This window comes from Triturus cristatus, chromosome 7 (assembly GCF_964204655.1).
Source record: "Triturus cristatus chromosome 7, aTriCri1.1, whole genome shotgun sequence".
In the NCBI taxonomy this organism is placed as follows: domain Eukaryota; kingdom Metazoa; phylum Chordata; class Amphibia; order Caudata; family Salamandridae; genus Triturus; species Triturus cristatus.
Window position 1 is genome coordinate 1387958457 of NC_140590.1, and position 27278 is coordinate 1387985734.

Consider the following 27278-nt stretch of genomic DNA (forward strand, 5'->3'; position numbering starts at 1 on the left):
GAGGTCCAATGTTACAAGCAATACTCTGCAGCAGGCACATTACCTCGCCAGACCAGTTTAGGATTTTCCAAACATGGCCAGATATCGCACACTCTCCAGAAAATTCAAAAGCAGCGGAGACCTCGAGCTGCACTGGGCTCTAGAAACACCCAGCACTTACAGCACTTTAGAACCGTACTGAGGCATGAAGAGCATCTACAAAATCACCAAATTATACCTTATATCAGTCAACTGCTGCCTAAATTAATAACTGTCTCAAAGTCCCTGGAACACATTCTGTGCTCAGGTAATATGCCCTGGCACAAGGGCCGGCTTTAGCGCTGGTGGCGCTGGCACGACAATCTTTTTTGCCCCCCCCACCCCTCTCATTACCTCCTCCTCGGAATCCCTCACAGCTACCCAGCAAAAGTGCACCTCATCTCTGCATAGTCCTTCTCTTACATACATTTCATTTGTTTTAAAGCGCTGGTAAAGGTTGCTTTACTTATCCACTCAGCCATCTTCATAAAATACAGATCTGTCCTTTGCAGCATGCATATTAACCCTTTGCACTACGTTATAGTGAGTCAAAACTGTCACTAGACAAAATCTCTTTCTAGCAGGAATATTAATCACAAGAGCTATCTTAACATTTTTATTGCTGCCTGAAAGCTGGATGCACAAGGAACTCTGCAGCAGGTGATGTTAAATCTCAATTTATTGCTAAACACAGGTCAGTGCCCCTCTCCAGTTCAGCACTCAGTGCCCTAAAGCCGGACCTGCCTGGCACCCTGCAGTCCACTGCTTGAATCATAAGTGCAGGGACATTCAAGTGACACACCACTTTGGAAAGCCTTAAGTAGCACTGCTGCACGGACTTGAGTGTTCGGACTGCTTGTCTGTTTCTTGCTGTCTGTCTCGGGACACACAACCACTGCAAAAGAGTGACGACTGCCCTAGGTGCCAATTCACCAAACTGCCAGGGGTAGTGGAGTGACATCACAGAGTTTTCCTTTGACCCAGTGGCATCACAGGAAGTGACATCATATGATCTGAGCCTGATTCCAGGAAGTGATGTCACATGGCCTTAACCTCGATGACATCACAATCACTGACATAGCTGAATTTAAGAGGCCCATCAGTGCAACTGTTATAATAACACAAGTTAATGGCATATATAAATGGCCATTTTATATACCACATATATTTTAAATAAATTACTGACATGTTACAAATAGTAAAAAAAATTATTGTGCGGAAAATTACATGTTTATTGGAAGAGGAAAATATAGTGCCACGGAAACAAAAGAGCACTGGAATGCTAAATTATTTACACCTCAAACTCATGATTTAATAGTTTCGCTAGTATATAGCTTAAGCAACAAATGTATCCAGAATTACAGAAAAACGCACAAAAAGATTTAAAAATTCATTTTGTTCGCCTGTATTTCTTACTGTAGACCAACATGAACAATGTTATTGACATAAATTGATCCTTACTATTTTAATGCATTTTGATTACCATCTCTGGAAAGGAAATATCACTCACTAAAGCACATAGGGTAGATTTTTATTTAAACACATAATATACTATATTTTTTCAATCATCAAAATCTGCAGGATCTTGCTTAAAAGCTTTTATTTTTTATTTCTTTTGTAAAAATTATATTCAACAGAGTATACATTGCACTGCTGGAGACATTTGTTTTACTGAGCAAAGAGCTGAAGGCCTCAGTTTGCAACTGTAGCTGCAGAAAGTAAACAGTGCACATTACAGTACCGTTTACCTTCTTTCTGTTCTTGGCATGGACTTTGCTTTCTCTGTGGCCAGAGGTCACAAAGACAGTGCCATGGGCCCCCAATTGCAAGCCAGGGGGTCACAGCTGTTACCCCTGGTGACCCCCAAATGACGACCATGCAACTGTTACTTTCCAAAGACCACAAGAGAGGAAAGTAGGTGGGGGACTCGGAAGCCTACCTTGACGCTACTGGAGTGAAGTGTGCCTCGCTGTGAACTCAAATGCAGCCCATGAAAATGGTGTTAATTTCAATGTCAGGTATCTGGAGGGGCATAATGAAGGCCCCAGCAGTGCGGAGGGGGTGGGCGATTCAGCCCAAAACCTATTATATCTATGAGATATCAAAGCTTTGGGGGCCCCTCACCACAATTTACTGTGGGGAGGGTCATCATTTTATACTAAGCTCAGTGATGTAGCACAGGGGCGCGGAGGGCGATCCGCCCCAGGCGGCACATCTTTTGGGGGCAGTAGCCTCCCCCCGCTCTTACTTGCTGCTGCAGCAGGGCGGCTGCCGCAGGAATCGGCAGCACCACCCCCTGCTCTTACATACGGCCGCCACGGGTCAGCAAAAACAGCAGCCACCACGGGCTACTAATGGTCAAGCTACGCCACTGGCTAAGCTGCTTAGTCTGTAGGGTCAGTTTCACAAACAAAGACTGAGGAACAGAGGCCCAGCTGCTGGGCATTTTTCATGCCTGCACATTACAGGCTCACTGTTGAGTGGGTAAACGGTCATCCTCCAAACTGCAGTAACAGGACTGGTCACGACCATCCAAGACCATGTGGCCCAAATGGGAAGATATTGTGGGATGCCCCAATCCAAACACTGTCCCAATCCCCACCCCCTAAGATACAACCCTGGCAAGTACGGATATAGTATTCATATGTGCATCAATGTTATAGTAAGTAAAGTACATATTTTACACATTCTCTCACAAGGATTCAAATTGTACAATGTGATGAGATCCCTCTTCACGATTTACTGAGCGACTTCTAAAATGTAACCGATTGTCTAAGAAATGTATAAACGGCGTGAACTGACAAGGAATGCCCAAAGCGGTGGAGCCCCATGCGCTACAGAGGCTATAGGTGTATTTGTTACACTTTGGTATTAATCTTGGTCACTGCCACTTCATAATTGGGTATTTCTAAAGGAATCAGGGTCCCTTAAGTGCAAAATAACAAAAATCATTGCTACATAGAGATACAATGAAGTCTACGTCTGGTATCCAAAATGGAAAATCATATGCAGTTATTAAATCAAAGTAAAAACCATTGAAATGGGTGAACGCAGAAGAGAGAAGTAATGACAAGTTCTAAACTCAAGCATTTTCTACATGACTAAAATGAGAACACAATGGTCATGTCACAAAGTAATAAGTACCTATGCTCACATGCATGGATAGACAATTTACAAAAAATTTAGCCAAGATACTGTGGTCGACGACATTTCGATCCCTTAAATAGATGTTGGGATCATCATCAGGACATACGGAGTTATACCTGAGACAAATGCACCAAAAAACGGCACTGTGTGGCCTTTTTAAGTGTGACAAGTATCCAAGGCCTTATGTCAAGGTAAATCTAAGGAAATGGCAAATTAGTAAGGTACATCACTGGGACCGGCCCGAATTGTAAGGAATGTAGGGCACTCGACTCACTACTTTCGCGGACCATGTTTGCAACTCCCCCTCATTTGGTTCTGGCTTTGCATGTTGTATACTACTACTGGTGATGCAGTGGTGCCTGTTTTTGCCACTTGAGTCAGCCCCTAATCTTCACTCTGATGCGGCATCGTTAAATTTGGCTAGAAAGCCCTGTGTGCCCAACATTCCTCGCCATTCAGGCTGGTCCCAGTGATGTACCTTGGTAATTTGCTTCATCCTTCGATTTCCCTTCGAAACTCATGCAAGACGCCAACATTGTTCCCAACAAGACTGTAATCTCATATTATGCAAACATAACAAATCTACTACCCCTTCCTGCTTCAGAACATGGTCTTCTGTATAGCAAGAGCATTCCAATGCATACATCTATGGTCAAGTCTCCATGAAACCAGCTATCAGACACACCAAGAGCAGTATGGACTACAGAGTCAAAACGAAGCAAAAAAGTATCATGCAATGGCATTATAACATTAAATTCTCTTCATATTAGTGGTAAGCCGTAACAGGCCTCTTTTCTTTAGGCGATAATGATGTATGCTTTATTGCGATGGTCTCTGTACAAACAATGCGAAGAGGGCGATCCTTGAGGGAAACGTAGCCAGTGTTCGAAGGCATGCAAGCCCTGTCTACACTTAATAGCTACAAGACTCGCTTACCATACATCAGGAGAGAAGACCAATTATACTGGGATTTCCGGAAGAACGGTGCCATTCATTGGACATGACACACTGAAGAGGCTTGGCTGTGTGTTGTATGTGTAACTGGGATTAATTGGCCTGCAGGGAACTCCCTTTCAAGCTGTATTAGTTTCTATAGAACCTCTCGTTTTTTTCCTTCTACTGCACGGACTCATTTTCATTTTTAAACCTCTGTCCTCGCAGCTAACATAGACCACTGGGTTGGACTTTCCGAAATCAAGAGGACATCCCTGCTTTAAGGAGCTGTTTCCCTCTTTGCCGGGGTGGTAGGCAGGGGAATTAGTTGTCCGAGCGCAGACTACGATGTTCCAAGCCTCAAGGAGTTGGCCAAACTAACTTCTTCTTTACTCTCTGAGCCTCAGCAGTGTCCTTAGCAGCCTCCCAACACATCTGGAAGAGTACCTAGAACACACTCAATTTGAGCTTCTTCTGTGAGGTAGTTTACTTTGCAAAATTTGAGAAAAGCTATTTTATTAGAGTTTTCTCTGACTCAAGCGTAGTGATTTGAGAACTGAAAAATCCCCAGAAGCGACAGCAAAGATGAAAACAATGATTGTTATCTGGATCCCACTTTGTAGACTATCTTGTCTCTTTTCCGCATCCGATCCTTTGGACTGGGAGTCAGCCAGAAACCAATGTGATAGGAATATTTTTGATTGTCCATCAAGGTCACCACCGGACCTTTAGGCCATGATAGATAAGACAGTGAGCATGTCACCAGAAAGATGGAGGGGACAGGCGACATCCCTCCAGTTTCAGGGGTGGGAGGATGTGCCTTCTTGCACTTCAAAAGATGATGAAAGTATTGAAACCTGGGCAGAACACTAGCAGAAATATATTTCAACGGGCAAGGGGGCTGAGATTCGGTGGCATGTCCATTAGACTCTATGTATTCCAACAGAGAGGATCAAGGCCCTTCATCAGACCCATAGCCCCTGAGCTGATGGCTTCTTCATCCTAAGTGGCCTTTCTGGAGCTGGTAAGACTCCTGAAAAAGAACTTGCTGGATGCATTGGATTTTATTGGAATAGTGAGGCAGCCTAGAAGAACGTGCTGATGCGGAATTAAACAGTTTGGCCCATAAGTGGACTAAGTGACAAAGCACTTTCATAGCCAGAATAAGACCTGATCATTGAGGGGCAAGTGTAGGACAGGATCTTACTAGCATCAGTCTGGGTACCAGTCATAAAAGTTGCGTAACCTGCCCACATGTCAATGAGAAGAGAGCGTTTCTCATCTTCATCAGCCTCAAGACAGGCAACCGGAGCACCTGAAATGATCAGCAGCGGTTACAAAATATCTGACTCCTCTGGCACGGGTACCTTGCAGAGATAGCTCACAGCAGTCTCCATCACAAAGATGCATGACTGGGATCTATGTATTACAAAAATATGGATGACATCCATCACTCAGGAAGGTTCTAGCATCCACATTGAAGTGTGGCATCTACACTTCAGCACAAGCACTTTTTCATATCCAAGGGACCCTCGTTCTTCAAGAGGGGACTGCGGATCTCTCAAACAAGCAAGCAAGCCATCGTTTGAGTTCCCAGATTCAAATTATAGTGGGTTTTTTTTTGTTCCAGGCAGAAAAGGTCTTGGATTTTCGGCCTGAAAACAACAAACTGTCTAAAAACATCAGATTCAAGATACAGACATTTAAAAGATCATTCTATTGGAAAGACAAGAAATACATTGATGGTGCAGTTGGAATGTACTGTAAGAAATGTGTGTTTGTCCCATACAGGGTCATTGTTCTTGTGGCAACAAAATTATTAACATGCCACAGCTGCAATTATCGGGAAGAGAAAAAGAGGAAAAACAATATGCAATTCTACCCACCAATTTTTCAAAGACAGTTATGAAATTACAAGTTAATATTAGGTGCTGGTGTAGGGAAGAATATAGAGGTATTGCGGATATTATTGCCTTTGTTTGCTATCCCGATATTTAGGGTGGAGAGTCTGAATTTGTGAGAAAGGCGAGTCACCAGGCAGTAACCAGGCTTAAAGGAGACAGACCGAGATTGTGTGGAGGTAGAAGAAGTAAAGCCAGAATGTAATAGAACTCCTGTGATCAGGATGTCGTGTCAATACGAGTCTTTGTTCTTCTTGGCGCAGCATTCACACATTTTACCAAACTGGGATCTGGGAATATGGCGTAATACGCTGATACCACTGAAACTTTCCACACAGTGACATAAGAATGTGGTAAACCTTCGTGTGGTATATGCGGTTTGGGTACAGCCGTCGATTTTAAGTTGTTTATGGATAGGACACAAATGTGCATAGGAAAGTAAAAAAAGATAGTGGAGAATAGGTTTAATGTGTATATTGTTACTCATTAAGGATGAACCTGGCATTCGAATTAATGAAAAAGGAAAAAAGAAAAAATGATGAATGTGTAGGTGTTCACATTGCCCATGCTAGTCTGCCTGAAAATAATAATGGTAAATGTAAATGTTTTACAAGTGAAAGCAGAGCCGTTTAAAGCGGATTTTTATAGCACTGTCCCCTGGTCAAGGGATCTCTTGGCACTAGGTATGTAACTTGCTACCTCCCAAACCCCCACTTCGGTGCCACACTTTCCAGTTGGTGTGGAATACCACTCCATTGCAAAATGTTTTAATAAACCTCATCCACCACCTTAATTTCACTTTCAGATGGATGAGGAAAATCTTATACCTTGCCACCTCCTTCTCTTGATTCTATCACTTTTCTCTGTTCCATCATTTTCTTTTGTCTTCGTTCTCAGCTTCCATTCCAGATGATGTACCCCTCATCTGTAAATACCTTTCAAGGGTGAGATTTCTGAGTGGTTTACAGTTACTGTTGCATACCTTTGTATTCCTTACTAGGGGCTGGTGGTCAGAGTAATGGTTAGATACTTTTGCATTTCTACATAAACTTGCACTGTTCTCAGCTTCCATTCCAGATGCTTTACCCCTCATCTGTAAATACAGCGCTCCACAAAACTTTTTAAATAAATAAATAAATAAGGGTGAGATATATGAGTGGTTTACAGTTACTGTTGCATACCTTTGTATTCTTTACTAGGGGCTGGTGGTCAGAGTAATTGTTAGATACTTTTGCAGAGGAAAAGGCTGTGGTAACGACCAATGCTGCCGATTTTGGAACAGAGGAGCCGGGTTCAAGTCTCGGCGTCGGCTGAATATCCTGTGATTCTGGGCATATGACAATCCCCCCATGCATCAAAAAACATAAATGTGACCTTGTGTAGTGTAACTGGTGCTCATGTAAAGCGTTCCTACACCTTTGGGTCGAGTTTCTGCTATATAAAACTGCGAAACATTAAAAAAACAAATTAGGTACCGGGGTGGTTTAGGAGGGATATTTCTATCCCTAGCTACATAATTCCGAGTGAGCAAAAAGATTTACAAACAAAACACCGATAAATACTTTCACCCTTTTGTATCAAAAGGCCCAAGGTGTTTTGAGGATGCATCTGATAGATTTCCAATGGCACCGAGGAATCATGGTATAGATGGGGATCCTGCAGAACTGAAAACAGACACATACAGTGCTTTAAATGGCCCGGTACTCACCGGTACTGAGTACCAGCACTTCTCAGTTTTCTCCCCGAGTACCGGAACTTCTTTTTGAGCAAGGAGAGTGCCGATTCTTTCAGAAGCAGCAGGGCTCAGGCCCTGAAGTAAGGTTACGCTCAATGCAAAAAATCCTGAAAATGACCCTTTCAGATGGAGCTTATTTATGTGCCACTCTGGCAGGCAACAGGTTGTGTATTCTTGCGCTTGGTTGCTCCTGCAATGTTAGGTTCTAATTGATTTCTCGACAGGAATGAGGATGTGGCCAGAGCTGCCGACAGTGGAACTGGCGAACCAGGTTTGAATCCCGACGTCGGCTCATCATCCTGTGATTCTGGGCAACTCACTTAACTAACGATGCTTAAAAAAAGTATGCTTTAATGCAAATGTTCTGATTTTCATTTAAAGCGCTCTGATTTCCATGGGCCAAATTTGCACAATATCAAACTGCCAAAAAGTCATAGCTCCTATTCCCATTGTATCCCCTTGTCCCAGATTTCTGCATTTATTTTGTTTGCTTGAAGACTGATGCATTATCTAATACGCCCAAAGGAAACTGCTTTGATCTATTGACTTATTAAGACGGTATAGCCAAATTGTGAAACCATGTAATGCTTCACCTCCAATTTACCTACTAAGCTCTCTGTCAGATACTAATGATATAGCGCAATCCCATAAGGTTATGGCTTCCACATAACATTCACAAATTTACCGTTGTCGAACAATATACACCAAATATAATTTTGCATGATCACCAGATTAACTATATATATGCACCAAGTACCAGCATGTTTGCATGCAGGAACTGTTTAATGTTGTATTTGATGAAACTCCTAATCGATCCTTTGCCAGCACCGAAAACGCACCTTCAGCTTCCTTAATTGAACTTCCGCTCTCCCTTTTCTGCATTACCTCGCCTCTCACATCGCTTTCGTGCACTTCCCCGTCACACTCATCCTGGCAACTTGTTCTTGGGCTTTTTTTTTAGAATTTGTACTTTCAAACATCTTAAATAAGTTTTGTCGTCTTCACTCCCGAACGTCTCACACTTTGCACTCGGTGGTGTCCTACATCTGGCTCCTTGAATCTCATTGACTTATACTGCCATATTACATCTTTTGCAGCCTTGAGAAAGCCCAGGTCCTACTGACCACCTAGGGTGAAACACGTGTCGGGTGTTGCAGTATTTACAGTATGAAATAACATTCTGGAAAAACAAGGCTGTAACCAATAAAAAACTTTTTCACAACAAGAATCTAAAAAGAATAAAACAACAGTTTTTTCAAAAACCAACAGAATCCAAATAGGAGTCTTTCTTGATATTCAAAACACTTATTAATTAAGGAGGAGTAGATGCTCAAATTATCCTGAACTGTCAAAAATTAGGCCCTGCACGTATGACACAGAAGCTGATGCTTGCCATGTCTCCTAATGTACATGTTGGGAGTTGAGTGTTCGTTGACCTGGCTGAATAGAGAGGCAGTGAGCTGAGACACAAAGCACATAAACGGGACTGCAGCCACGTGTATAACAAAAAATAAATTTAAGGTCGCCTCAAATGCGTTCTTGAATTTTCTTGAATGTATGTGTATGTGCTTATGCCCGCTGTCACATGCCCACATGTAGTGGCAGAGCTGGAAGAGACACGCTAGCACTTACTCTCTCTCACACCAATTCCAGAAGCAGAAGGATTAGAATGTGGGTCTCATGGTGACAGTTTACAACTATCGAGAATACACCCTCTCGGTAGTGCTCAATCTTTGGAAAACAACCTTTACAACGCAGTCATTACATCGCACTACCTTTACATAGCAGTCATTACATCGCAACATCCTTTACATCGCATGACATTACAACGCAGCCATTATATTGCATGTCACTACAACGCATGTCATTACGACGCATGTCACTACAACGCAGGCATTACATCTCAAGTCATTACAATGCATACCATTACAACGCATAGTACCCTTACACTATCCAACACTTACCCTACTGTTGCACTCACTGGAGTTAGAATAGTAATTTTTACCCCTACACTATTCAACACTTACCCTACTGTTGCACTCACTGGAGTTAGAATAGCAATTATTACACCTATACTATCCAACACTTACCTTAAATGTGATGTAATGGTATGCATTGTAATGGTATGCGTTGTAAAGGTATAATGCGATGCAATGGAATGCGTTGTAAAGGTAGTTTCTGAAAATGCGATGTAATGGTATGCGATGTAAAAGAATGCGTTGCAAAGGATGTTGCGATGTAAAAACTGCGTTGTAAAGGCATGCGTTCTAAATGTATGCGTTGTAACATCATACATTCTACATCTTTAGATTTTTGTTGTGCTATACGATATTTGATTGAATGGTTAAAAGTTCTCCAACCTCTGATCCACCTCAAAAAAGTGTGGCTATTGTTAAATGCCTGGCTCACAGCCACGCCCCCAGACACACACTTAACTGCCCACCCAGTCTAATTAGTGAGTACCGCCACTTCTAATTTCCCATTTAAAGCACTGGACATATATCTCACTAATCTGACTACGGGCTGTACTTACTTAGTAGGAATGTATGGAGAAGCAACCGAATCTTCGAGAGACACTTTGCAGGGAGAGGTTCTTCCCTCAGCCACCTCCGAAATGAGTAAACACACAAAATACTTATAGCAGTTATGGTCATATGATGTGCACTATCATAGTGTAGAAAATGTGTGTTAGACCTACTAGGAGAAATATGGCAGCATTTGACCAGGCAATTGGCAACAAAGTAAATACCAAGAAACCCCCAAACATTATTTAAACACGGTTTAGCTAAAGATGTCTCCTTAAGGGCCAAGGCAAATGCTGAACCTTCACACACACCTTGCCCTCACATCTGCATGCACAGAAGTATATGGGGCATTTGTTTATCAGATCGAATGTGGGGCTCAGCTCCCTGTGTATGGTGGTCCCCCTCCATTCTTACTAGATTTTGTGCCTGTTGAGGTGGGAACCCAATAAATGAGCAAGTGCATTCCTACAGAACAACAACAGCTGGTGATTTTTTCAAGACTCTCGTATCACATCATAAATATACTCACATACCACAAGAAAGAATTACAAAATATAAAATGAGGTATTTGGTAGGCGTAGTCGGCAGGTACAAACATCAAAGGATATCGGTCAGCGATAAAAGGTAACAGGTGAAAGTGAATATAGCCACCGGAGATACCCTGGATGTGATGATCTCGTTGCTCTTTCAAGCTGAATTACAGGGCCCAGTGTTATTAAATATATTTCACTTAACAGTGTTTTAGGCCTATTTTGGGGCACTCGCATAGATGGAGATTAAGGAATCTGAGGCATATGAAGAAAACGATTTCCCAGCATCACAACATTTCGATCCGGTGTTGAAGCTGGGGTTAGAGTCCAAACCTCTAGGTACAAACATAAGAACACCCCCCCCTTAAGAAAGACAACTCCATATCTAACACTACTTTTGCAGAATCAAGCTACCTTTCAAAAATAAGGGGCCCCTGTACTTGTTTCCCACCCTGCATTCTACTGAACGTTTTCTTGGGCCTAGAGAGCTACTAAATGCAAGCATGGGCCTTCTCCTTGATACAATTCAACCTAGCAGAGGCTGAAAGGGAGACAGAGATATGTTCCAGCCGGTACCCCTTGCGTACCATGATTCTCTTAATACAACTTTGTTTCAGCATTTATGTGTGCGTGTACTATATCAGAGGGCTCGGAAGCAGTCAAATTGTGTCATTTTAGCGATACATTAAACACACAAGCAAGCCTACAATGACACTCCTTTTTACATGGAGCACAACGCACAGCATTGTCTTGTGCGGCTTTATACCAGATGTTATTATTACCTAACTGAAAGAAATGTAATTTATCAACCTCATTATGGGCGACTGGACACACATGCGCTGTTACCTGCAGTGAGGTAAGTGGTGACCTAATTCGAGGACCGCAAAGGAGCTGGGCTGACCTTAAATGCTTCTAGGTGAGTACATGCGGGATTGCATGTTAGATGTGCGCATGTGCTGCCTCATTTCAGAGAATGGACCTTTGTGGAGGCAATAATATCGTGTATGGATCATTGGCGGCCGCTACTTAACAGGGGTGGCGGGGGTGTGGAGGGGAGGTGGGGGGAGTTCATGGGAAAAAAAGAAAAGAAAATTTCACTTACCTGCACGCCACTTCTTGGTCCTCTTCGTCACTCCAGGAGCAGGAAGGAAGCAGGAACCAGGAAGCTCCCAGACTGCCTTGACCAATCATAATGCTGCCTTACAGCAGCTTTATGATTGGTCTGAGCACCGTGGTTCGGCGCTCAGGTAGGGAATGGGGGCTTGAGCATGTTCTCCACCCAGGCTGTAATACCTCCCGGGTGATGAACATGCACACTGCGCATGACTGTTTGGCCAGCCCGAGGCGTCCTGACAAACATTCATGCACACTTAAGAGAGTGCCACCACTGTTCCTGTGACGTCCTGAAACACAGATGGAAAAATAAAATGATAACGTTTGTTATTACCATTTTATTTTTCCTTTTCCAACTGCTCACAGTGCAGTGGGGCGACGCTCCTCCGCCTTAGCGGGGGAGCCGCCCCCTGATATGGACCTGGCATGTCACATGAAAGTGTGACATCTGCAACCACTCCTGGTAATAAACTCAGTGTGACATAAGCAGCACTTGTTCTAAACCATAAACCATAAAGCACTCTGCATTCACTACCCTAGTAAAAAGCAAGGGTTAGTCCAAAGAGGTGAATTACAACTATGTGTATAGTCATGTCTGATGGCTTGCAGCTGGAGTGATGAGTGCAGATTCTGTCCTGTGAGATGAGCTGCTTTGTGGTGCTTGAGATCCCGACATTGACAACAAAGGCAAGATGAGCTCCTTCCTTCCCACTTGTGGCAGCCTAGGGGCTGGGGAAGAGGCAGAGATAATGATGGGCAAGATGCACCCCCCGACCTGGAGAGAAAACTGCATGAACAAGAGGGAATTTGAAATGCAGATGAAAAGTCTGAATACGAACCTCCAAATAATGTTCTGAGATAGGGGAATATGGCAGAAAAAGCCTTCTGTGGCTTTCACGGGGCTGGACAGGCAGGGTGAGTTTCTGGTTTGAGAACAGGTGAAAGTAGAGATGAAAACGTTAGTGGAGCCTCCTCCTGTCTTTCCTGCTTTGGATGGACTCAGAAAAAGGAGTGCTGACTGAGTGAACTGAGAATAGCTCAGCACTGAAGAAAGGCCTCCATCATCTCAAGGATGTGAACGTATATATGTGGACTCGTAGATCAACTGGGGTGATGGATGGAGACGGGTTTTCCTTCTAGGCAGTGGAAAGTGCAGCACCTGGGAGCCCTAGAAGTGGAAGTGGGAAGGAGGCACTAGATTGGAGGTGAAATTCAGACATGGTAGGAGCTTAGGGTCGGATGTGCTAACATTAGGAATACTGATTTTCTAATGTATGAAACTTCTTTGAGTTTCATTAGTGGTAGTATAGTAGAGTAGAATACTTTATTTAAGTTACCATGAACCATCAAAGTGTGCATACAATAATACAATAAAATATGTCTAAAAAAAGTAAATAAATAAATACAATTGCACATGCCCAAGTCAGTTTAAAAATGATTTCCCTATCTGTACAGCTCTAAAATCTCAATAAATACACATTTAATTTCTTCAAGTAATCAATTAATACAAAAACAGCTTAAAACTGAGTGCAAATGATTAATTATCAGGAGATTAAAACCTCAGGGAGATTTAAAACATTATAATTGTGCATTAGTATATAGTCCAGAGGTTGTGTTCATAATTAGTGCAGAGCGTGTTTCAACATACTATTTCCTTCAAGATGTTACTGCGCATATGCCAAACAGCTTATAAAAATGTACTAACAGCCAAAACATTAGCGGGGGACAGGTCACTTTTTAGAATTCTGTGGGCCACTAAATATCTTGACAAGCCCAATGACCGGCATAATGGGCGAATCCATTTACAGCGAGACCCTAGGTATGCTGGCCAAAAAAACAATGTGTGCGTCTCGGTCTCATTGTCCGAAGCACAAGCAGGACAAAGGCTTGTGACCAGATCCTTATTCTATTTATCAGTTACGGATCTCAATGGAAGAATGCTTAAATGAAAACGGACATACAGGCTTTTTGCTAGGGGAGGAGATATTGAATCTAAAAATGTTTCAAAATACGGGACCAATTTAAAATCAAGGTACATGTTAGTCAACTATCCATTTGATCCACTTCTTATGTAGCATTCATGTATGTGAATTTTCATGTTGATGGTGTCGGCTCGTGATGTAGCATTTGGTGCATCCCATAACCCATTAAGACCCAGCCTCTTGAGCCAAAGTGAAACAAATTTAAGCCAGGGAACTGCCTTTGCACCCATTAGTGATTCCTAGTGGGTCGCAAATAGACCTACCTCATTCAAATTAATCAGGCAGGTCGCAATTTGCGACCCATTAGGAATCGCAGCCATCTCAAGGATGGTGGCCTGCTGAGGTCAGCAGACCACCATGCATATGATTCTTTTTTGATAAAGCAGACTTTTTTTTTTAAACGCAGCCGATTTTCCTTAAAGCAAAATGGGATGTGTTTAAGAAGAAAAAATGAAACTTTGCAGTTTCATTTTTTTAGAGTAGACAGTAGGTCTGTGGGGCACTGCCTGCTCTTAAAAAATAGGTTTTTAACATTCTCAAAGGGGAGGGGGTCCCTTCCCTTTTGCAAATGGGTTATCACCAATTTTAAATGGTGGCAAAGTATTAGTATTTTGCGACTGGAATTTGGTCGCAAAACATCAATATATACCATTCTGATTCAGTATTTAGAAGTGACACCACCTTCCAAATACCAAATTGGTATTTGGTAGCAAATGCAAATTGTGATTCAGTAACAAGTTACCAAATCACAGTTTGCCTTTTGTACATTGTAAAAAGCTTTTTTGAAGTCGCAAATGGGCCGATTTTGCGAATCTGGCCATTTAGGACCACAAAAAAGCTTTGTACATCTGGCCCTAAGTTCCTTATCTACAAGATAAATACCATGTTGGCTGAGGTATGTAGTAGGGGATGGGTGCACCACAGGTCCTGTTGAAGTGGTTGTCTCAACTTCTGCCTCTTTGATGGGTAGACTAAAAGGAAAATGATTGGTGGAGTGAAGAGAACTCAAGAAGGAGTTCAGAGAGGACAAAACATCCTACTGTATCGGAGGGCATCACTGATCCTCTCTCATTCGTAAGTGTTAGACTTGGCATCTTTTGGCATGTCTCCCCTGAGGTTTTGCTTTCTGACCTCCCGGTTTTGACTCTGTTTTTGCTGGCTTAGTGTCTCTGCGCACTTTCTCACTGCTGATCAGTGTTAAAGTGCAAGTGCTCTTGTTTTAAACTGTGTTATGGATTGGTGTTTCCATGATTGGCATACTTGATTTACTTGTCAGTCCCTAGTAAAGTGAACTGAGTGTGCCAGGGCTTGTAAATCAAATGCTGTTGGTGGGCTGCAGCACTGGATTGTGCCACACATGCGAACTGCCTGTAAATGTAACTCTGGCCTGCCATTGCAGAGCCTGTGTGCAGTCTGGGACTGCAATGTCGACTTGGCAAGTGTACTCACTTTCCAGGCCCTAGGCTTCCCTTTTCTTACATGTCAGTCACCCCTAAGGTGGGCCCAAGGTCCCCCTGTGGGCAGGGTGCAGTGTATGTGAAAGGTTGGACATGCCCTGGTGTGTGTGCCATGTCCTGATATTGAATTACTACCAATTTCGTTTTTCACTATTGCAAGGCTACCTGTTCCCATAGGACAGAATGGGGAGTTTGTTTATAACATCTTATAAGTATAACTGGCCCTAGGAACTAGGTAGAAAAATATAGTTTAGTACGTCTGAACTCAGAATCTAAAGATGCATCTTTTAGTGAAGGTGATTTTTACATTCTGTGTTTGAAAATACCACTTTTAGAAAGGAGGCATTTTCTTGCTCGGCCATCCAGTAGGCCTCTGCTGGGGTTGTGGATTGACTTTCTGGGTTTTGGATGACAGGGGCTGGGGAGGAGCAGTTACTCCAGATAGTCTAGGTGGGTCAGGAAAGGGCTGACTAGACCTGGGCTGCATTTAGAGTAGGGGAAGGAGATTTCCTTTCACCTGAATGGTCCTGGTCTGCCTCTGACAATGCCATCTCCACCTCCTGCCAGGAAGCCACACCAGAGAGGGCAGAACTGGTTCTGGCTGGGCACAGACACTCTCTGCCTGGGAAGACAAATGATTTTAGACTATAAAAAGTGGGGTCCAAACCCCTGAACTTTAGAACTCTTTTGGATCAAGAAGACTGCCAAGAAGAAGAGCTGGAGAAATTGTGAGGAGGAACTACCACTTTACTGACTGCCTTGCTGTGTTGGCCTGCAGTGGCTACTTCTGTCTTGGGCAGTGAAAGGACTGGACTGAACTTCCTACAACTTCTTTCTTTGAGTATTTCCAAGGGCTTGAGGTAGAGCTTGCCCCCTGTCCAAGAAGTCTGAGGAACAGCAAAGACTTAAAGTTCTTCTTTTGCCATCAGCACTGGGGACTGTGTGTTTTGTGCTGCAACAGAAGAAAAAGCAACCCGACTCCGTCTAAAATGCCGCTGCCGACTCAAGTGTCCTGAAGACACTGTAGAGGGCACTGCCGCAATGCCGCACCATGACCCTGGTCTCACCGATGACGTTATCTGATGCCACCATTGAGCTGCTGCTCGCACCGTGACCTGTCTGCACCGCACTCCGCACCGCCTCACTTTACTACGCCGCCTTGGTATCCCAGACGATGCCGTTTGACACAGATGCCGGCGACGCTGCTTGCACCGTGGTTCGAGCGCACCGCTCGCAAGTTACACAACACACCGTCCTCATCCCGGACCGCAGCCTTGGCCTACCGACGCAGAGCCATCGACTCCAGTTCGTCAGCTGATGACAGCGCTTTTGCAACGACGACACCGCTGCTTGCACTGTGACCTGCCAGCACCGCGATGAGCACCGCATCACTTCGCACCATGACCCTGGTCTCACCGACGATGCCATCTGACTCAGATATCGAGCCGCTGCTCGCACCGTGACCTGAGGGCGTCACATGCTGCACCACTGCACATCAGCACCCAACGCCCACCGACGCCAGCGCTCCTGACTTCAACCGCGAAGAGTTCGATCTGCAATACGTGTGACTTCGAGGGCCCGACGACTCCTGCACCGACCTCCGGAACCGATGCCTGCAGACGCCGTGCTTTCAGAAGCTCAACAAGAGGTCGCCAATGCCCTGTATTTCTAAAGGTACTGTCTTGCGGGTCTCCCCGACACCGTAGCTGGCCCACGATGCTGTGGTCAGCCAGAACTGTTTGGATTTGTTTGTTCACAACACCATGATAGCCCCAGACGTAGCTATTGATTTCAAGGAACTTTATTTCAAGGTTATTTTGATAACTGAAGATTTCTAGATATTGTATTGTGGATTTTTATCATTTTTGGTCTTGTCTTAAGTATATAAAAATATTGGATATTTTTCTAAACTGGTGTGGTGTCCTTTTGTCGTGCTTGCACTGTATTTCTGTTGGTTATGTGCAAATGCTTTACACACTGCCTCTAAGATAAGCCTGACTGCTCGTGCAAAGCTACGAAGGGGGTGAGCAGGGGTTATTTTAGGAGTGTAACTCCCTTATCCTGACTAGAAGGAAGGGTCCCTACTTGGACAAGGTGCAAACCATTGCCAACTAGAGACCCCCATTTCTAACAGTAAGGATGTAAACACAAGAATAGCAAAAAGTGCATAGTTGTGGGTTACATCTACCGCAGTTGCAAAAACCCAGATCGAGGGTTGACAGGACCTTCCACTGTGGGTTCCCACCTAGTGCAACCATTACAGGGACTAATCAAATACTAAAGGCTGTGGATATAATCAAGCAAAAAGCAAAATTACTTCAATCGCTGTTCTGTAGTACAATTGCACTCCAAACTGGACAATGACTGAAAGCGTATCCTGGAGGAAACAACTGATCAGTGAAACTGGAAGGACTAACACCAGGGTAGTGGAGTTCATCTGCAAGAAAACTCCTGCCGAGACAAAAGAAAGATAGCTTCGATTTCTTGGGCAGGAAACTTGTCAAATTCTTGGACTATGGGCCTCATTATGATGAAGGTCGGACTTTTGTCCGACCGCCATCCTTTCGTAAATGAGACCGCCTGACTGGCTGTCGGCGGTCCCGCCATGGCCATTAGGATGCGACCACCACCACGGTAGTGGTAATGTCTATATTTTGTATTGCGGCAGGTGCTGCGAGCTGCAGCACATGCCGTGATACAAAACATAGACATTATACATATTCCTGCACTACTTGGCAGATGGTACAGGAATATGTAGGAGGGTCCTCTAAAACCCAAAGCTGAGGGCCAGGGGAAAAGAGAGCCCACTATAGGCCCCCAATGTCCCCTTCCCCAGGCCCAGATCTCTGTACTGGGGTGAATGTATGACATTGTTCTGCATTCGGTTTATAAACTGTTGTTTTCGCATTTGTCACCCCAAGCGGGACAGGTATGCCCAGACGTGGGTCCCGTGCACTCCATGCCACTTGAATCAAGCTATCCTGGCTGAAGATGGGTGAAACCCTGAAACCAGTCCTAGGATGTTTGTTTCCAGTCCAGGGAAGATCTGGCTTGGCAGTTCGGGCTGGACTGTTCCCTTGAGGCACAGGGTCAAGACTGATTTGCATATGGCTGGGTTCAAACTGGAATGGCATGGTGAGCAAAAAAACGATGGATTCAGGCCCAGATCTCTGTACTGGGGTGAATGTATGACATTGTTCTGCATTCTGTTCATCAACTGTTGTTTTTGCATTTGTCACCCCAAGTGAGACGGATATGCCCAGACGTGGGTCTCGTGCTCTCCATGCCACTGGAATCAAGCTATCCTGGCTGAAGAGGGGTGAAACCCTGAAACTGGTCCTAGGATGCTTGTTTCCAGTCCAGGGAGGACCTGGCTTGGCAGTTTGGGCTGGACTGTTACCATGAGGCACAGGGTCAAGACTGATTTGCATATGGCCAGGTTAAACTGGGGTGGCATGGTGAGGAAAGGAATGATGGATTTAACCCAGATCTCTTGACCGGGGGTGAATGTTTTGATTTGTTCAGCATTCCGTCCCTCAATTGTGTGTCTTTTGCTTTCTCACCCTAAATGCGCCGGGTATGCCCAGACGTGGGTCCCGGGCTCACTGTGCCACTGGAATCAAGCTATCCTGGCTGAAGAGGGGGAAACCTCGAAATCGGTCCTAGGATGCTTGTTTCCGATCCAGGTAGGACCTGGCTTGGCAGTTCGGGCTGGACTGTTCCCATGAGGCACAGGGTCAAGACTGATTTGAATATGGCCAGGTCTAAACTGGGGCGGAATGGTGAGCAAAAGAATGATGGATTTAACCCAGATATCTTGACTGGGGGGTGAATGTTTTGATTTGTTCTGCATTCCGTCCATCAATTGTGTGTCTTTTGCTCAGTATGATGAAGGTCGGACTTTTAGCCGACCTCCATCCTTTCGTAAATGGGACCGCCTGACTGGCTGTCGGCTGTCCTGCCATAGGCATTAGGATGCGACCACCACCACAGCTGTGGCAATGTCTATATTTTGTATTGCGGCGGGTGCTGCGAGCTGCAGCACATGCCGCAATACAAAAAATAGACATTACACATATCTCTGCACTACGTGGCAGATGGTGCAGGGATATGTATGGGGGCACCAAAGGTGCCCTCCAAAACCCAAAGCTGAGGGCCAGGGGGAAGGGGAGCCCACTACAGGCCCCCAATGTCCCCTTCCACCGGCCTTTTCATGGTGGGTAAACTGCCATGAAACGGCCTACGGGGAGGGACATCATAATCCCTATGGCAGTGCCTGACAGGCACCGCCACCATTATAGGGATTGAGGTTCCCTCTGATGATCCGACGGGCTCCTTGAGCCTGTCGGGTCCGTGGCGGTCAGTTTCTCTGACCGCCACCCATCCGCCCGCCATCCTAATGCGGCGGATGGAAAACATTATTACGATGGCGATGGGACCGCCACCGACAGGCTGTCGATGGCGGTCCCACCGTCATCGTAATCAGGCCCTTAGTGCCTCAAACAATGTTGCGTTAGTTGCATTTGTTTAGGCAGCATCCGCTATTCATATAGCTCTGTGAAGCTTGTTTACTTGCCCGAGTTGCCTTCCCAAAGTTTTTCAAAGGTTTCGCCACAGACCAAAGTCAGTCATCATGTAGTTCTGTTCTAGTCTGCCTTGAGGCTGGTCGGCAATATCTAATTTAACAAAGTGCTGGTGCATGATCTTGGTGGCAGGTGGGCTTGAAATGTTGCTTACTAATATTGTAGGTTGTTACCTGGCTGTTGTTCTACTACCGGTCTACACAAGATGTTACTGGCTATGTGTTTTATTTAAGATGTGTTGGATACTTGGATAGCGATCTGTGAGATGCGTTCTTAGTGTATGTGATGTCTCTGTGTGTGTCTGTGATATTATTTCTGTGTTGCTTGTTATATGGATGTTTCCATACTAGTAAGCAATGTTGGGGCATTAGTTATGTGGTGACCACACGTATGTAAGATGTTCAGTATTATGTGATCTGTTAGATGTTGAGTGACACATATCTGTTGAGCACGTGGTTGTGAATTGACTGAAAGCCAACGATTTAACTTGGCTGAGATGTGTTGAGATTTCGTATAGATTTTGGCTTTTTATATCTAAGTTTTGATTCAGTACGTTGTTTTTTGGATGGGGATGGTCAATGTATATGCAGATTGTGAAGTGAGAATGGTGGCCTAATTAAACAGGTTTTTTTAACACTGGGCTGTGTTTAATGTTGTTCAGAAGGGTGCTTGACTGTACCGCATCTTGATACTGTTTGGAGCCCCCATTATAGCTGACTCTAAAGAACACCTGGGCAGTGCTGCATGTATGGCACGTGTTTCATCTAATGCGTCATGTTGGATATTTGCGGCTTACCTTGGTCTAAGTACTTCTGGGAGCACATTTGAGGTGTAGGCACAGAGGAGAAAGGAGAAACAACAGGACATTAAAGTGCTTCGTACTGGTCAAGAGAGCTGGTCAAGAGACAGTCCCTCTCACTGAAACCAGACTGCTGGAGAATGGAGAGATTTCAGGGGGTGGTGAGATGTCTGACAGGCCGAAAGGGCAGCAGAAGAACAAACTGTGTTGTGCTGTTTAGTTGTACATGAACTGCACACCAGCATTTGGTGATCACATACTTAAACCAGAGAGGAGCAAACATCTGGTAGGGGCATCACTCCTGGGCCCACCTATCCAGCAGTGGAGAAGGAAGAACTCTGCTGGGTGAGTGCCTGGCTTCCTAGGCCCCAGTGAGAGGCATGACTGCTGTGGGGGAGATGTTTACTGTTGCAGTTCCCATGGGGACAGAGGCTTTCCACTGAGGAAGGAAATTCTCAATGTAACTCTGTGAGTCTACTGGTAGGACGCACATGCCTACACCATAACATGTTCAAGGTCCAGTTCAACAATTGATGTATTCCTATTCTATTTTTATACATCTTTTTTAACCCCTTCCCCGCTCATGACGGAACCGCTCCGTCATGAGCCACGGTTGCCGTGTGCTCATGACGGAGCGGTTCCGTCATGCCACGACCGTTGGCGGTCGCTCCGCCCACGCGGCGCTGTTTCCCCGCCTGTGCGGGGGGACAACGCAACTGGGCGGAGTCATGACGGAACCGCTCCGTCATGAGCACAGCTCAACCGTGGCTCATGACGGAGTGGCTCCGTCATGAGCACAGCGCCGCCGCGCTGCCCCCCCCGCACCCCCCAGCGCTGCGGATGAATTCCCGCCGCAGCGAAGGGGTTAATGTTGTTTTATACACTACTAACATACACCTTACAGGACCTTCGGTGTACATGGGATGAAGCATGCATGTGTAAATCAAATGTAATATGCACTTAGCTGGGAGAGCATTTTCTTCAAAACAGTGCCTTCCCTCTGTCTCGGTGTGTTGTGCCCTTCTGTGTAATCTGAGTCCCTAAAATGATATATACTCTTTTAATAGTTGTGAGGCACATTGCACGAGGCAATTGCTGTTGTTGGGCTCTCTATGTCTGGCCTGTAAAAGTCTCCCATGGTACAAAAAGCAGGGGGTGATCTTTGGAAGTAATTTCACAAAGAGTATTCCACCTACACCCAAGCTTCGCCATCAATCGTCGAACAAGAAAGCAATACGTTGGGAAGATGCCTACAGATGCAGTTTAACACCCAGCGCCTTTTTTTGTTTGACCAAACATGCTCCCGGACAAAGAGAAGCCCCATGTTTGAAAGCACCCCCTTTTAAATACACCCCGTGCTGAAGGACCCCCCGCCCCTGCACGGGAGAAGATGTAAGACCTGCGCTGTCCACCTACACCAGCTCCCACACTGATTGATTCGTGGTCGCTCTGCTGCCGGTTTTGTGCGCGCCGAATGGAGGCGGAAGTGGTCGTGAAAGGAGCGCTGCAGCTTTAAGGCGAATGATTAACCCGAGGAGCTCCTCCGGGCACATGTGCGCCGAGACCCCTCTGGAGGGTGCAGCGGCGGTAGAACAGGATGTCCTGCAGTGACAGACGTGAGGGAGGGAGGGATTGAAGACAGATCTGTAGAACGGCCTGGGGTTCCTCCCCCTTTCAGATGGACCCCTGAGCTGTATCCATCGCTTACTATCAAGTGTGCAAGGCCGTGTCCATATGCATCACCCATCAAGCTCTATTAATGGTTGACTCCACAGAAGCACCGAGAAACCCACCCGGGGGCAGCAGCCTGCGCGCATGAGACACGGTGCCCACCCCCACCCTTGAGCCTCACATACCAACGTAGCCGTGTGTGTAGCGCAGAACATCACGTAGACACGAGTGTCCTCGCGCTAGCACAGATCAACCAAGCTTTAAATAAGAAATCATGGTGCAGATTTACAAGCCCCTTGAGCCACGCTTGCGTCAATTTAACATGGTAAAAGTGACGTACGGGTGGCGCATGGGGCTTGTAAATAAGCCCCCTTGTTATCAACAAGGAGCAAACCATGATGTTCAATCCATATTTGCGCAGGTGAAAGTTTAAAACTGCAGCCAACTTTCCTAACATGGCTTAGACTAGGACAGACAGGAGTCAGGGTGCGAGTTGATGACATGCGACAAGAGAGTTCAGAGTGAGATTACCTGCAATGTCTTTGGCTTGCTGGAGACCTGCCTATGCCGACCAATCCTCGTATTTCTCTTTTTGCTGCCAGACTTCTGTGCTGTAGTCAATTAACCCTGGGCTCAGGTGCAGGTGTGAGCTGGCTGCCAAGGTTGCGCACTGGCCTATTCGGAGTGTTTGGCCAAGCAGAAACCTTCGAAGGTTTGAGCTGGCAGGGCTAGAGAAAATCATAGCTGGCTACTCTCACATGACGAGCTCTGACACAACCCTACAGGCCTTCCATCAGCGTCAGGCGCACGGGGCATGTCTCCGTATTAAAAAGTTGGAAGGCCAGGCATCCTCTTTCTCTGCTTATCCCAATGGTTATTCTAAATGAAGAGATTTTTTTCCCGACAAGAAATGGCTGCATTAGTTGTCTTCTCTGAGCAGACCTTTCAGAGACATTCCACGCCCTGCCAAAAGGTAATAAGCATTTGCAATGCAATAGGTCTCGCCTTTACGAAAGTTTGAGCTACTCTCATTGTAAATGACAATGCCTTTTATTTATGTGTTGATTTTAAAACAGATAAATAATAGGCATTGTCATTTACAAAGGCAATAGCTTAAACTCTCGCAAATGCAAGACCCACTGCATTGCAAATGCGTGCTATAATAATTAAAAAAATGCATTAGAAGAGAGCGTGTAAGCTATTTGAGAAAATAGTGCTCACATGCTGAAATTAAAGCCGACTGAGCAACAACATATGCAAGGGGGGTGTCGCCATGGGAGGTTACAAAATGAGACAAAGCGGTACTAAGGAGGGACTAATAAGTCTTTTGACCAATGAACAACCACAGTTTACAGTGGACAATGACACAAGCCAACAAAAAATGGGACAGAGAGTGGGCGGGGCTTCAGGTCCCTACCTCAATTCAGCATGCATTGCAGAGCAGCGCATGCACTACCCAGGCTCGACCTAAAAATGCATACTCTGCAGAGCACTTGGGACCCGTAGGCCCTACAAGATCAAACACTAAAACCTGTATCTTAGGCATGACAGCATCCTCTGACCAGTTTTATACTGTTGGGCAAGCGTCCTGTATCACCATCTTTCTAGTGCAAGGACGTACAAGTGAATCGACCAGTGCTAGACTGACCATTCTGTAACTCTTACAGTATCCTAATGTGCTGGAGGTTAAGGAGCTGCTTTCAGACCTGGATGGGCTGCCATGACCCAACCATGCCTGTATGGGTCCATTTTAGTTTTGGCCTCCTGCAGTCTAGGCTAGTTTTAATATTTTTACCAGATGCGCTTCTGGTTTCCAGTCATGCCCAGCAAATTATGTATTTTAAATTCGTATTTACATATCAGCAGCACCATTCCACAGCAATTTCTCATTATTTTGTTCCAGGGGCAAGGTACCAAGTAGAAGCGCTTCACCATCAAATGCCTGCCTTTTAACTTGAATGATTATTTGCAAAATCCCAGAACAGGGTCATTTTTCAAAGCAGGGTTCTCCATAGTCAGTTCTGGAGGGCTGAATCCAGGCCAGATTTTTAGCATATACCCATTTAGATAAATGTAGTCATCTTAAAAATCTGACATGGATCTGGCCCTCCAGGACCGACTTTGGTGAGCCCTGATCCAAAATATGGCTATTCTGTTACCATTGTCACGCATCATATATACAGCTGCCCTTGTTTGAGGCTCATCAGACCTATGAATTAACATGCGACTATAATGAAACCGATGGCTATACTTTATCCTCACAGTTGACTGAGTCTGCACCCTCCGGCAGTTTACTCTCCATGCTCATAGTTATGTATGCCGAGCCCCCACTCTTACACTCTCCCGTACAGTGACTTTTCCTTGTCTGTACATTCTCTCTCATGCTGCTTACAACCATGACCTTTCTAAAATACTTTTGGCCATTGGTGTTTGAGGAGAGATGAGCAATCAGTCAAATCCACAGAAATTTTCAGCCACATAATATTGACATTAGTCAATTAATTGATTACACGATATTAGAGAATAGATCGAATCACTGCTGCGTTTTAGGTCAGGACCTGCCAGACAGCACAACAATCTGGTTGCGAAAGACTTATTGGGACATGAGAGTAGCCGACCTAGAAAGCAACACTGCCCACTAATTTTTATTCACTTTTTATTTTGTTAGTCTCATTTTCTTACTTTCTATTCAATAGTTTTATTTGTTTTACCCTGTCCATCTAGTTTGTGTCCCTCCTGTGGAGCATAGCCTCTTTACTATTGCTCTGATTGGCTAATTGTATCCTTCCATAAGTGACTGCTTTCAGGAAGTTTTTTTAATATTTCTAAAAGCTCTCCACTAGAGTGCAAATGTTTCCCCCGTCTTCTGGGGGTTCTCACTCCTCTCAGCACATTTCTTTTCATAACATTATATTAGTTTCATTTTCAGAAACTTTGTCCTACAAGCCACTCTTATGCACTCACTTTTGCAAAACCAAAGCTGATGATGGACGGTGTGTTGAACATTGCAAGCACTCACCCCCAGTCAACTGATCTGGGTTTAATCCATCATCATTCTTTAGCTCACTCTGCCACCCCAGTTCAGACATGGCCATATGGAAATCAGTCTGACCCTGTGCCTCATGGGAACAGTCCAGCCCGAACTGCCAAGCCAGGTCTTCCCTGGACCGGAAACAAGCATCCTGGGACCGGTTTCAGGCTAATCGGCCGTCATCAGCCAGGCTAGCTTGAATCCAGTGGCAAAGTGAGCAAGCGACCCATGTCTGGGCATACCCTGCCAACTTAGGGCGAACAAAGCAAAACCAAAGGGTTTTGTAAAGTTTCGCTCTTCCAGCTGCTCTATCATGTGATTTTACTCCACTTTGTGCTCGCTCGTGTTCGTTCACTTCCTCTCCCATCCACGTTAGTGTTTCCATTTGCTTCCCTCCCTCTCCCGTTGTGTTGCTTTCCTCATGCTGCTTCTGCCAGCTCTCTGTGGTGCTTCCCCCACCCTCCTTTTGCTTCCCCACCTTCCATGATTCTGGCATCTGTGTTGCTTCTCCAACCTGCATTGTTCCCCCACCTGCTTGCATGACTTTTTCTTTTTGTTTACCAATCCAATTCTGATCCATAAACAAAAGCACAAAAATGCTCGTGCCATCTTGTAGGTGCGCCTGCAAAATGACGCAGGGATGCTGTTATCATGGTTAAAATCATTGGCAAAGCCAATACCTCTCAAAGGCGAGACCTATTGGTTTTGCAAATGCTTGTTTCCCCTTCTAACCAAGGATAGTCCTATATCTAACCTTCCTCAGGCATTTTACATACCTTTATTGCTTGCCTTTTTGTTTTATTAGCACTATCTGCTTCAATTAGTGTAATACCCCCAAACGTTTTATCGTAGTTTTTCATTCAGGGGGTTGGATTTGTTTCCCTTCTCAGCAATACTATACACCCCGCCATAATTTTCAGCTAGATACTGAAGAAACAAAGGGGCATGTTATCAAGGGCCTTAGCTCCGCTTTTTTGGCTTAAACAGCCAAAAAAGCGGAGATAATGTTTTCGCCCTATTTACAAGGCAGTGCTAACATGCATTAGCGCATGTTAGCAGCCTTTTTACCGACACCTCGCTTTGCATCTCTAATGAGATGCAAAGTGGGCGTTTCCCACTAACACAACATGGGAATCAAGGAGTTACAGCACTACTCCCTATCAACAAGCTGGCCCAGGACACCAATACCGACGTTAGAATCCGCGCTAATCACGGATAACGCCGGTAGCTAACGTCTGCTAAAAAGCAGACTTAGCTATACATGGAGGTGGATTCTATGGCTGAATCCACATCTTCCTATTAGCAAGATTTGCCTTATCGCTTCTGTTGTATCGCCGGATTTCCAGCGATGTGCGCGGATTTCACCGCTATCGCCGGATTTAAAATCACCGTGGAGATATGCGTTGTAAATAACGCGATATCTCGGCGATTAAATCTGGCGATAGCCGGTGTTATGCCAATCCGCGCTAAACCCGCTCAGCGATGTTTATCGCTATTCTTTGTTGATATGCCCCCAAGTGTGTTCAAGTAAACTCTGTTTATGTAGTATATGATATGGATTGTGTGTTCCCCTGCGGACTGCCTTAAATTATCCGTACATTAATACACAATTACATTTGTCTGGTTTTGTATAGATCATTGATTGCAGTAAAAAACTGGTTTAAAAATACTTACCTATATTTGAACAGATATGGGTTCATATATACGAGACTGGTATATATATATTTTTTTTAAAGAGAAGAAGTGCCAAAAAAGTTCCAGATTCGAAAAAGTCAGACTTTGAATTCTCAATGCCAGTCTGGAGGGCAGACTTGATTTGGTGGAGATTAATGACCATGGGACTCTTTGCTGAT